The following is a 10,252-nucleotide window of genomic DNA, read 5'->3' as shown; positions in this document are numbered from 1 at the left end:
AAAAAAAGGGGAACGACTAAACACTGCACCTCGGAACATCACAGGAGATCAGCTAGCCATGTGTGAAACCATGTTACGTTGGTAAAGAAACAGTCACTTGGTAGTATGGAACTTGACTGACTATTGCTAAGAAGAGCAACATCTTGCAGAAGTTTTTCACCTTGCACTCATCAGGACAAACACTAGGATGAAATGTGATATTCTTAGCGTTTGTCCTGGAAAGTTGAAGATGAAAAGCTGCAGTGAGATGTCTCTCTGTTGAACAATAGTCAAGTTCTGTCAGTAATTCAGAGAGGGGCTTTCCTGGGTTGGGAGAGAATCTTCCACACTGGAAGTCCAAAGAACACGAGAGAACAGGAACACATGAAGCAGAAGCAGGAGTAGACCAGATGGCCTGTTGAGCATGCTCCACCAGTCAGCAAGATCATGACAGGCCTTGGGCTTCAGCTCCACCTTCCCGCTCACTCCCCATATCCCTTGATCCCCGGAGAGAGCAAAAATCTGCCTATCCCGGCCTTAACTATATTCAACGACAGAGCATTCACGACCCTATGGGGTAGAGGATTCCAAAGATTCACAGCTCCTTTTGACTGAAGTCATTTCTCCTCATCTCAGTCCTAAACGATCGGCCCCTTATCCTGAGGCTGTGCCCACCCCGCGATTTAGGTTCACCGGCCCGCGGAACCAGTCCCTCAGCGTCCAACCCCTTCGGAATCTGAAACAGTTCTGACAAGAGGTCATCCTGGCCTGAAACGCATTAACTCTGTGTTTCTCCCTCCACAGACGCTTCCCTTGTCAGTGTTCCCAGCGTCTTTGGTTCTTAATTCCAGATTCCCAGCAGCCGCGGTCTTTTGATTTTGCCCCCTTCAGGATCCAGTGCGCTTCAGTGGGGTCGCCCGTCATCGGAAGCCCTTTCACGTTAGACCACAGCGCTACCAGAGAGCCCTCCTCGTGCCTAAAACCCTGCCTCCGGACAACAAAATGTCAGAAAGGCGGCGTGAAAAATGGTCTATTCAGCAACGCTCCCTACTACAGTTGGTGGGGTGAGAATCTACCTTAATGAGGGAGGACTCGATGAGAGAGGTGGTGGGGGTTGGGGGGGTGGGGTGGTGGGTAGGCAAATAGCTGCCCAGAAGATAAATTGCTGGCAACACAGGAGGCATGATACCTTTCCCGATTGTTGCTGCTTGATTCTGCTGGCTGGTACTGAAAGCTTTTTTTTTCTTTTCTCCCTGTCTTCCTCCTATTGGTAGCAGGGATGACATCTGTTATGTGAAGTGGAGATTCAAGTACGCTCCATTTAATAGCACTCAGCAGATAATGAGAAAGAGCTTCATATTTTTCAAATGTATTGTCCTGTGATGTTTACTGGTACCTCCTGTTTTAAGCAAGTGCCAGAACCTGCAACAACATTCTCTTCACCGCCACTACCAAACCCACACAGCCCCCCACCCCCCCCTTCACTTCCCTCCTCCCTGTCCCAAATGTTGCTTAGATCCTGCTCCAGATGATTCAATAAATGAGTTCCCTTGGCATTCGTGCTACATCTTCCAAATGACAATTTGCGCATTGCAATCTGTCTGTTATTTTTACAAGGCAAATAGACATCTCTGTTGATGTGCCCGACATATTAAACTCTAGCCAAACTAAATTGCTTTCTGCTTTGCTGAGCAGACCTCAAAATTAAAATAGTGTCGTCTTTAAACCGCGGTGGTCCCCACCAGACTTTACTGGTCCAGTCGGTTAAATGGGCAACAGTCAGGATGCAGATGCTTGCTTATAAAAAATCGCTGTCTTTGTTGGAGGGGACAACACCAGCGTCCCTCACCTCCAGAGAAAAATAGCAAAACAATTTTTTGTATCAAAGGATTCGAGGGCTAATCCATCAATGTCCTTCCATGCCTGTCTCCACAAAGATCTGGCCCAAGGTGATGTGGACTCTCTACATTTCTTTTTTTACTTCATTTTTTGGGATAAGTGCATTTCTGGCTGGGCCCAGCATTTATTGCCCCATCCCTAATTACCCCTTGAGAAGGTGGTGGGTGAGCCGCCTTCTTGAACCGCTGCAGTCCGTGTGGTGTAGGTACACCCACAGCGCGGTTAGGGAGGGAGTTCCAGGATTTTGACCCAGCGACAGTGAAGGAACGGCCGATATACTTCCAAGTCAGGGTGGTGTGTGGCTGGGAGGGGAACTTGCAGGTGGTGGTGTTCCCCATGCGTCCGTTGCCCTTGTCCTTCTAGATGGTAGTAGTCGTGGGTTTGGAAGTTGCTGTCGAAGGAATATTCGCAAGCTGGTGCAATGCATCTTGTGGATGGTACACACTGCGGCCACTGTCCGACGGTGGTGGAGGGAATGAATGTTTAAGGTGGAGCATGGGGTGCCAATCAAGCGAGCTGCTTTGTCCTGGGTGGTGTTGAGTTTCTTGGTGTGTTTACTGCTGATAACACACCATATACACAAGTGAATGAACTTCCAGTGAATCCTACTGGCGAGGCATGCAGTCATGAGTGGATTCTGATCCTTGCAGGTTATTCCTGCTCATCATATAAGGGCAGTCTATTTATCTCAGCACTTTATTTTGTTTCACTGAGTTGCCATCCTCTGCCACCCTGCTACTGAGTTGCTCCACACCTCGTATTTGCATCTCATTAAAACCGAAGCCAATTTATGACAATAATCCCTCCAAATCAAGAGCCCACGCTGCTTACAGTGTAAAATGAAACAAAAGTTTCAGAAGTAATTTAAAGCATTATATACACACATTGTGCTTTGGGACATCGTGAGATTGTGATGGAAAAGTTCCTTCAAGATGCGCGTGATTGAAGAGAATGGCCGTTGGCCATCTTAGCGCAAATCTACGTTAAACGGGTCAAGATAAGAATCTAACGAAATAGGAGCAGAAGTCAACCATTTGACCCTCGTGCTTGCTTTGCCTTTCAATATGATCATGGATGATCTTCTGCCTCAAATCCACGTTCCTGCCCGCCTCCCATATCCCTTCATTCCCCCTAGTGTCCAAACATCTGTCCAACTCAGCCTTAACTATATTCAGTGGTGGGGCATCTAATCTACTGGGACGGAGAGTTCCAATGATTCACAACCCTCCAGGTGAAGAAATTGCTCCACATCTCAGTCCTAAGCGGGACATAACTAATAAGGAGCTGAGCCATAAAACCAAAGGAAACTTATTAAAATTAGACAATAATGTCATTCCCAGCTCCCACAGTGCTCTGCAGTGCCTATCGTGTCTTCAAGACACTGGAGGCTTCAAGCATAAAAGCGGGCACCACATTCCCCTTCATGGAACATCCAGGGACAAACAAGAGGCAGAAGAGGGGCAAGCAGCCAGAGTGACTACCCTAGGGTTGCCAACGGTGATTAAATGAGGTTTTATCACGTGACTTGCCCCATCCCCCACACTCCAGCCATTATTCGGCCAACCTTCCTACGCCAATTGGAAAGCAAAAAGACGTCATTACCCAATTGCATGATGCTTGACTGTCAGCCAAACAGCCTTTATCCGTCCCCCCCCGCCATTTCAATATTTTGATATCTGGTAAAGAGAAGTGTTCAAAGAAAATGACTAAAAAAAAAGAGAATCTTTTTGAATGTCCCGATGATTTTCCTCCAGGGTTGCAGACAGCAGTGTCTTGGAGACTGATTTTCATTTCCTGGAGACTCCAGGCCAATCCTCGATATATAATATAATAACTAATAAATCCAATAGGGAATTCAGGAGAAAATTCTTCACCCAGAGAGCGGTGAGAATGTGGAACTCACTACCACAAGGAGTCATTGAGGTGAATAATGTAGATACATTGGAGAGGAAGCGAGATAAACACGTGAGAGAGAAAAGAATAGAGGGATATGGTGATAGGGTGAGATAATGTGGAGTGGGAGGAGGCCTGTGTGGAGCAAGAGCACCAGCAAAGACTAGTTGGGCCGAATGGTCTCTATCTGTGCTGTAAGTTCAATGTAGAAGCTGTCTCCCTTACCCTGGCTGCTGTAGATCTGCAATTCAACCAACAAGGTTCACACTGACACAAAAAAAAAATCTTTTTTTAACGTCCCAATGATATTTCTCCAGGGTTGCACACAGCAGTGTCCTTGATCTCCAGACCAACTCCGGACGGCTGTCAACTCTAGACTACCCTCACGAGCTCTGTCCAACCTGGTCCAGCGCAGATTGAGGAGGGTTCAGGTTGGAGGACTCTGTGGGGAATGCTGTTAAGCCACCGAGGAATAATGTGGTTTTATAAAACTCCAGATTTGCTCCATCTTCCGATTCCCGCCCACACCGGATACTGGCTGTTTTTGCACCAGGCACCTGCTTATAAGCAAACAATCGAGAGAAACAACAACTTGCATTCACGTAGCACCTTTCCCATAGTAAGAGTTTTTTTTTATTTGTTCATGGGATGTGGGCATCACTGCCTAGGCCAGCATTTATTGCTCATCCCTAATTGCCCTTGTTCAGAGGGCATTTAAGAGTCAACACATGGCTGTGGGTCTGGAGTTCAGGCGTAGGCCAGACCAGGTAAGGACAGCAGATTTCCGTCCCTAAAGGACATTAGTGAACCAGATGGGTTTTTACGACAATCAGCAATGGCTTTGTGGTCATCGTCAAACTTTTACTGAACTCAAATTTCACCATCTGCTGTGGTTGGATTCAAACCCTGGTCCCCAGAGAATTACCCTGGGTTTCTGGATTACTGGTTCAGTGACAATACCGCTATGCCACCACCTCCCCTTAAGTTGCTTCACAGAAGAGTTATCAGGCAAAATTTGACACCGAACAGCATAAGTTTGTGGTAGGAGAAGAGACCAAAATCTTGGTGAAGGAGGTAGGTTTTAAGGAGGAGAGAGAGGCTTCGAATTTTAAGGGGAAGGTTTCCAGAACTTAGGGCCTAGAAGGCTGAAGGCACGGCCACCATTAGTGGAGCGATGGAAATCGGAGATGTGCAAGAGGCTAGAGTTGGAGGAGCACAGAGAAAAGCAGCTAACGTTGGCAAGAATTGTCCCACAAACTGGTTGTTCTGGCCTCTGAAAGGAGGAGTGTTGAGGGAAAGGAGGAGTGTTGAGGGAAAGGAGGAGTGTTGAGGGAAAGGAGGAGTGTTGAGGGAAAGGAGGAGTGTTGAGGGAAGGGAGGAGTGTTGAGGGAAAGGAGGAGTGTTGAGGGAAGGGAGGAGTGTTGAGGGAAGGGAGGAGTGTTGAGGGAAAGGAGGAGTGTTGAGGGAAAGGAGGAGTGTTGAGGGAAAGGAGGGGTGTTGAGGGAAGGGAGGAGTGTTGAGGGAAAGGAGGAGTGTTGAGGGAAAGGAGGAGTGTTGAGGGAAAGGAGGTGTGTTGAGGGAAGGGATGGTTCACTCCCCCCAACCCCCGCTCCCACTGGTGAGACCAAGCACGGTGACTGGACCTCAGCACCACAATTTGCCTCAGCGCTTCCAGAATGATCTACCTGCCTGACGCCAGTCGCCGTCCAACGGCCCAAGAGTGCGGACGGGCACGATGACAGTCAAATAACATTCACTGACCGAGCTGGCACACGAAGGATGCCCGGTCAGGTCGTTTAAAAAGAATACTTAAACCCGCTTTTTAATTTTGCCATCTTTTCTCATCAAACCGTTAATTAGGCACCAGAGACGATTGGGTCGAACTGGCCAAACCAAAATAAAATAAGCTGCAGAGAGGAAAGAAATCGCCTCACCTATTGTGAAGGAGAATTCAGATGGTTCTGTTCCAGTGGAATTGTTTAAAGAAGATTGATGGCATTGTACCTTTAGTTTAATAATCTGCTTTTTTATAAAATGATTGAGGCATTGCCTGTAATTTATGGTGATTAACACAGAGCAAATGCAGCAGGGCTCCGAACTCAGTCGATGGCTTCTTGACGGTCATATAACGGGCACTTTTGTGACAATTTTTAAGATGAAAATCTTAAATTAAGATTCTGCGAAACCCTAGATGAGCTGGGGACACATCACAGGACGGAATGATAGCTTTCTTCCTCTGCCCTTTCCCCCCTTCCCCGCCCCCAGCCACTCATCCAAACGCTCAGTAGTGAACATATTCTTTTCGTTTTGTGAAACGCTGGTGTCACCTTGGCTCGGTTGATGGCACGCTCCTCACCCAGTCAGAAGGTTGTGAGTTCGAGTGACATTTCAGAGATTCGAGCGCAAAATCTAGGCTGGCGCTCCCCCGGGCAGGGTTGAGACCTTAATCTAAGGCCCCCATCTGCCCTCTCTGGTGGGTGTAAAAAGCACTATATTGAAGAGGGGCAGGGGAGCTCTCCCCAGTGCCCCGGCCAAATATTGATCCCTCAGCCGACATCACAAAAACAGATTTACCTGGTCATTATCACATTGCTGTTTGTGGGAGTCCACTGTTTGCAAATTGGCTGCTACGTTCCCTACATTACAACTCCTACATTACAGCTCTGCAAAAAAACATTTCATCGGCTGTGAAGCATCTTAGGACATCCTGAGGTGGTGAAAGGCGCTACATAAATGCAAGTTTTTAAAAAATTATATAGAGTAAATAGCATCATAGAATTTTAAAGCGCAGGAGGAGGCCATTCGGTCCATCATGCCTGTGCCGGCCTTTTGAAAGTGCGATCCAATTAGTCCCACACTGGCTGCTGGCTTCTCAGTGGGTGGAACTGTCCCTCCCCTCAACGCTCCTCTCTACAGGGGCCAGAATGACCGACTCGTAGGGCAATTCTTACCACCGTCAGCAGCTTTTCTCCGCTCTCCCCCGCTTCCGGCTTCTTGCACATCCCTGATTCTTAGCTCTCCGCTATTGGCAGCCGCACCTTCAGCCTTCTGGGCCCTAGGTTGTGGAATTCCACCTCCCACCCCTCAAGCCCCTCTCTCCTCCTTAAAACTTACCTTTCTCGCCAAGGCTTTGCCTCTTGCCCTGCAATGTGGTTCAGTTCTGTGAAGCATCGTGGGGCCTTCTTAACGAGGGGAGGACGCTATATAAATGCAAGCTGTTGCTGTTGCTGATTGGTTGCCTGTAAGCAGATGCTCGATGCAGAAAAGCCGGGCATCCAGTGTGGGCAGTAATTGGATATCTCTCTCCCCTTAGCCCTGCAAGTGTTTCGCTGTCAAGTGTACATCCAATTCCCTCTTGAAATCTGCCTCCACCACCCTTTCAGTCAGTGCATACCAGATAACAACACGCTGCTCAAATAACATCTCATCGCGCTTAACAGGGGGGCAGGGTTTCCCCGAAAGCGTGTCAGCGCCCGGGTTAGCACTGTGAAGAGGCTGGCTTTCTGCATTGCCGCTGGGGAGCTCAGCGCAACCGGCCGTGAACTCAAAAGGGCAGGAAGAGCGACGCACCCGAGCTCTCCCTCGGTAGGAACTCCATAAAAAATCTGCTTCAACCCCCTCCCCACTGCTTGAGCACAGTTTAGTGACAGAACCGGCGCAGGCTAACTTGAATCACAGTGCTGCGATCTGACGTGGCCTTGGCTGTGCAAGGGAGGCTCAGAGGACGTGGGTTTAGCTCCCTGCTAATCACCCCCCCATTACATTCCGAAATCTCAGAAGACACATGCCAGGGCCGCTTTCGGCGAGACAGGTAGGCTGTACGCTCAGAAACCCATTTGTTCCTTCAGGTTAATTGACCTATCACCCGCCTAATGAGCAGATATGCATCAGTGGGACTGAGGGAGCCTCTAGAAGCTCCAGCTGTGTCACAAACACTTCCCTTACCCATCAACTGCCTGGAACAGCTTTGCGACTGGATCGAACGAAGCAAACTTTTAATTGATTCCCTCCCCACCTCCGAGTTGGCATTTTGTTTATTTTTTTTTAATTCATTCATGAGATGCGAGCTTCACTGCCAAGGCCAGCTTTGATTGTCTAGCCGTAACTGCACCACTTGGGTGAGCTGCCGTCTTGAGCCGCTGCAGTCTACGCAGCGCAGGTATACCCACACAGTGTTCTTATTATTAGGGAGGGAGTTCCAGGATTGACAGGGATGGCAACATGTTTCCAAGTCAGGATGGTGTGTGGCTTGGAAGGAGGACTTGCAGGTGGCAGTGGTGTCCCCGTGTACCTGCTGCCCCCTGTCCATCCACGGAGGTCACAGGTTTGGGCGGCGCTGTCGAAGGAGCCTTGGCGAGTTGCTGCAGTGCATCTTGTAGATGGTACACACAAGTATTCCACATTCCATCCCATCTACTTCTGCCTCTGTAGCCGCCAATCTCTGATTAATTATCCCCACTACAGAAACTGAGGAGTGCAAAGTTCATGGGGGGGGTCGTAGGGCTGGAGGAGGCCACAGAGATAGAGAGGTGTGAGGCTGCGGAAGGATTTGAACAGGAGGCTGAGTGTTTAAAATTGAGGCTTCGGCAGACTGGGAGCCAGTCAACAAGCACAGGGGTGATGGGTGAAACGTACTTGGTGTGAATCAGGGCATGACTAGCAGAGTTTGGAGATATGCAAGGTGGAAGGTGGAAGGCCAACCAGGGCAGATTTGGAATTGTGAAGTCTGGAGGCCACGAAAGCGTTGATGAAGGTTTTAACAGCAGATGGACTGAGGCAAGGGAGGAGATGGGTAATGTTACAGTGGTGGGGCTAAGTGACCTTGGAGAGGAAATGGGGTCAGAAACTCAGCTCGGAGTCAAATAGGAAGCTGAGGTTGTAAATGGCCTGGCTCAGCCCGAAGGGGGGATGGGTTCACTGGTGAGGGGCCGAAGACAATGGCTTTGATTTTCCCAGTGTTTAATTGGAGGGAATTCCTGGTCATCCATCACTGGAATGCCAGAGAAGTAACGTGACAAATCAGAGGCTGAGGAGGGTTTAGGGGAGGTGACGTAGAGATAGTTGTGGTCAAGAGGCAGCGTATCGATGAGAAATAGGATAGGTTGAGCATAGATCACCGGGGGACACCAGAGGTAACAGTGCAGGGTTGGCAAGAGAAACCCTTCAAGGAAGTCTCAGAGATAGAATCTGGGGAGTAAACTGGGTAGAAAAATGAACAAATGAACACCATTTAAAAAGAACAAGAGGGAATAGTCAATATATTATGCACTAGGCACCTATCCAATACCCAAAAGATGACAAGTCATCTCATGAGAGAGAGGTCTAGGTGCCCTCACCCTCATCCCAAGGGATCTTATGCCTCTCCCTGTCTCATGGGAAAGGCTCAAGGTGCCCATCCCCATCTTGGTGCCATCCTATATCACACCCCCCGCCACCACCTACCTCAAACCTCTGGCTTTGCAGCCCTCACTGAAACGGTGTGCCCCGTTGGGTGCATTCAGATAATGATTCTATGAATGGTCAACTGTGATGCCCTCCAAAGTTGGATAGCCTCCCAACAGTAGCTTGCCCCACACAAGAAGGGCAGGCCAATGGGCTGAGGCATTAGAGGGTAGCTGTGTAGAAGTAGGAGACAAGATATTTCTGTAGAGGTGGGGTTGGTGGCGGTGTGGGGGGGGAGTGTGGGGTGGTGTGAGGTTGAGAACATTTTAAGGAGAAAGATTTTGGATGTTTTTATGGGAAAATGCGTAGACAAAGGTCAGCAGCAAAACAGCAACGTTTTAACAGGCATCTCCTACAGATAGCAAAAAAGGAGGGTGGGGTTGGGAAATTATGATTGTTGAAGCTTCACAATCGTGTTTTAGAAGGATTGTCCGCTTCTTAAGCATGAATGAAAAGTTGGTAAGAAAGAATTGCAAGGCAGGAAGACGCGAGGTATGTTTGACTGTTATGAATGACCAGGTGTGTGTGGGTGTGTGCGAGGGAGAAAGGAACCAAATTATTGGCAGTTGAGAAAGCAGAGTTTGTTAGCAGTTGTGAATGAGAGCGAGATTTCTTGTGTGGGAGTTAACCTTCAGACAGAAAGATATTGGTTTTAATCATTCAGATGATTAACAAGAGAACATTTCCTCTTGTGGGGAAGAGCATAACCAGGGGCCATTAATATCAGATAATCACCGGGAAATCCAATAGGGAATTCAGAAGAAACTTCTTTACCCAAAGAGTGGTGAGAATGTGGACAGGGAGCAAGTGAAGTGAATATTATAGATACATTTAAGAGGAAGCTAGACAAGCACATGAGGGGTAAGAGAATATAGGGCTACAACAACAGATTTAGATGAGAAAAGATGGGAGCATAAACACCAGCATGGGCTGATGGGCTGAATGGCTTGTTTCTGTGCCGTATATCCTATGTAATCCTAGGTAAGGGACTAGGGGGACACAGATTTAATGTCATGAGCAAGAGATGCAGGGGGGATGT

The sequence above is a fragment of the Cetorhinus maximus genome, chromosome 28 (genome assembly GCF_964194155.1).
Source record: "Cetorhinus maximus chromosome 28, sCetMax3.hap1.1, whole genome shotgun sequence".
NCBI lineage: Eukaryota > Metazoa > Chordata > Chondrichthyes > Lamniformes > Cetorhinidae > Cetorhinus > Cetorhinus maximus.
Note: the sequence above shows the minus strand (reverse complement) of the source record.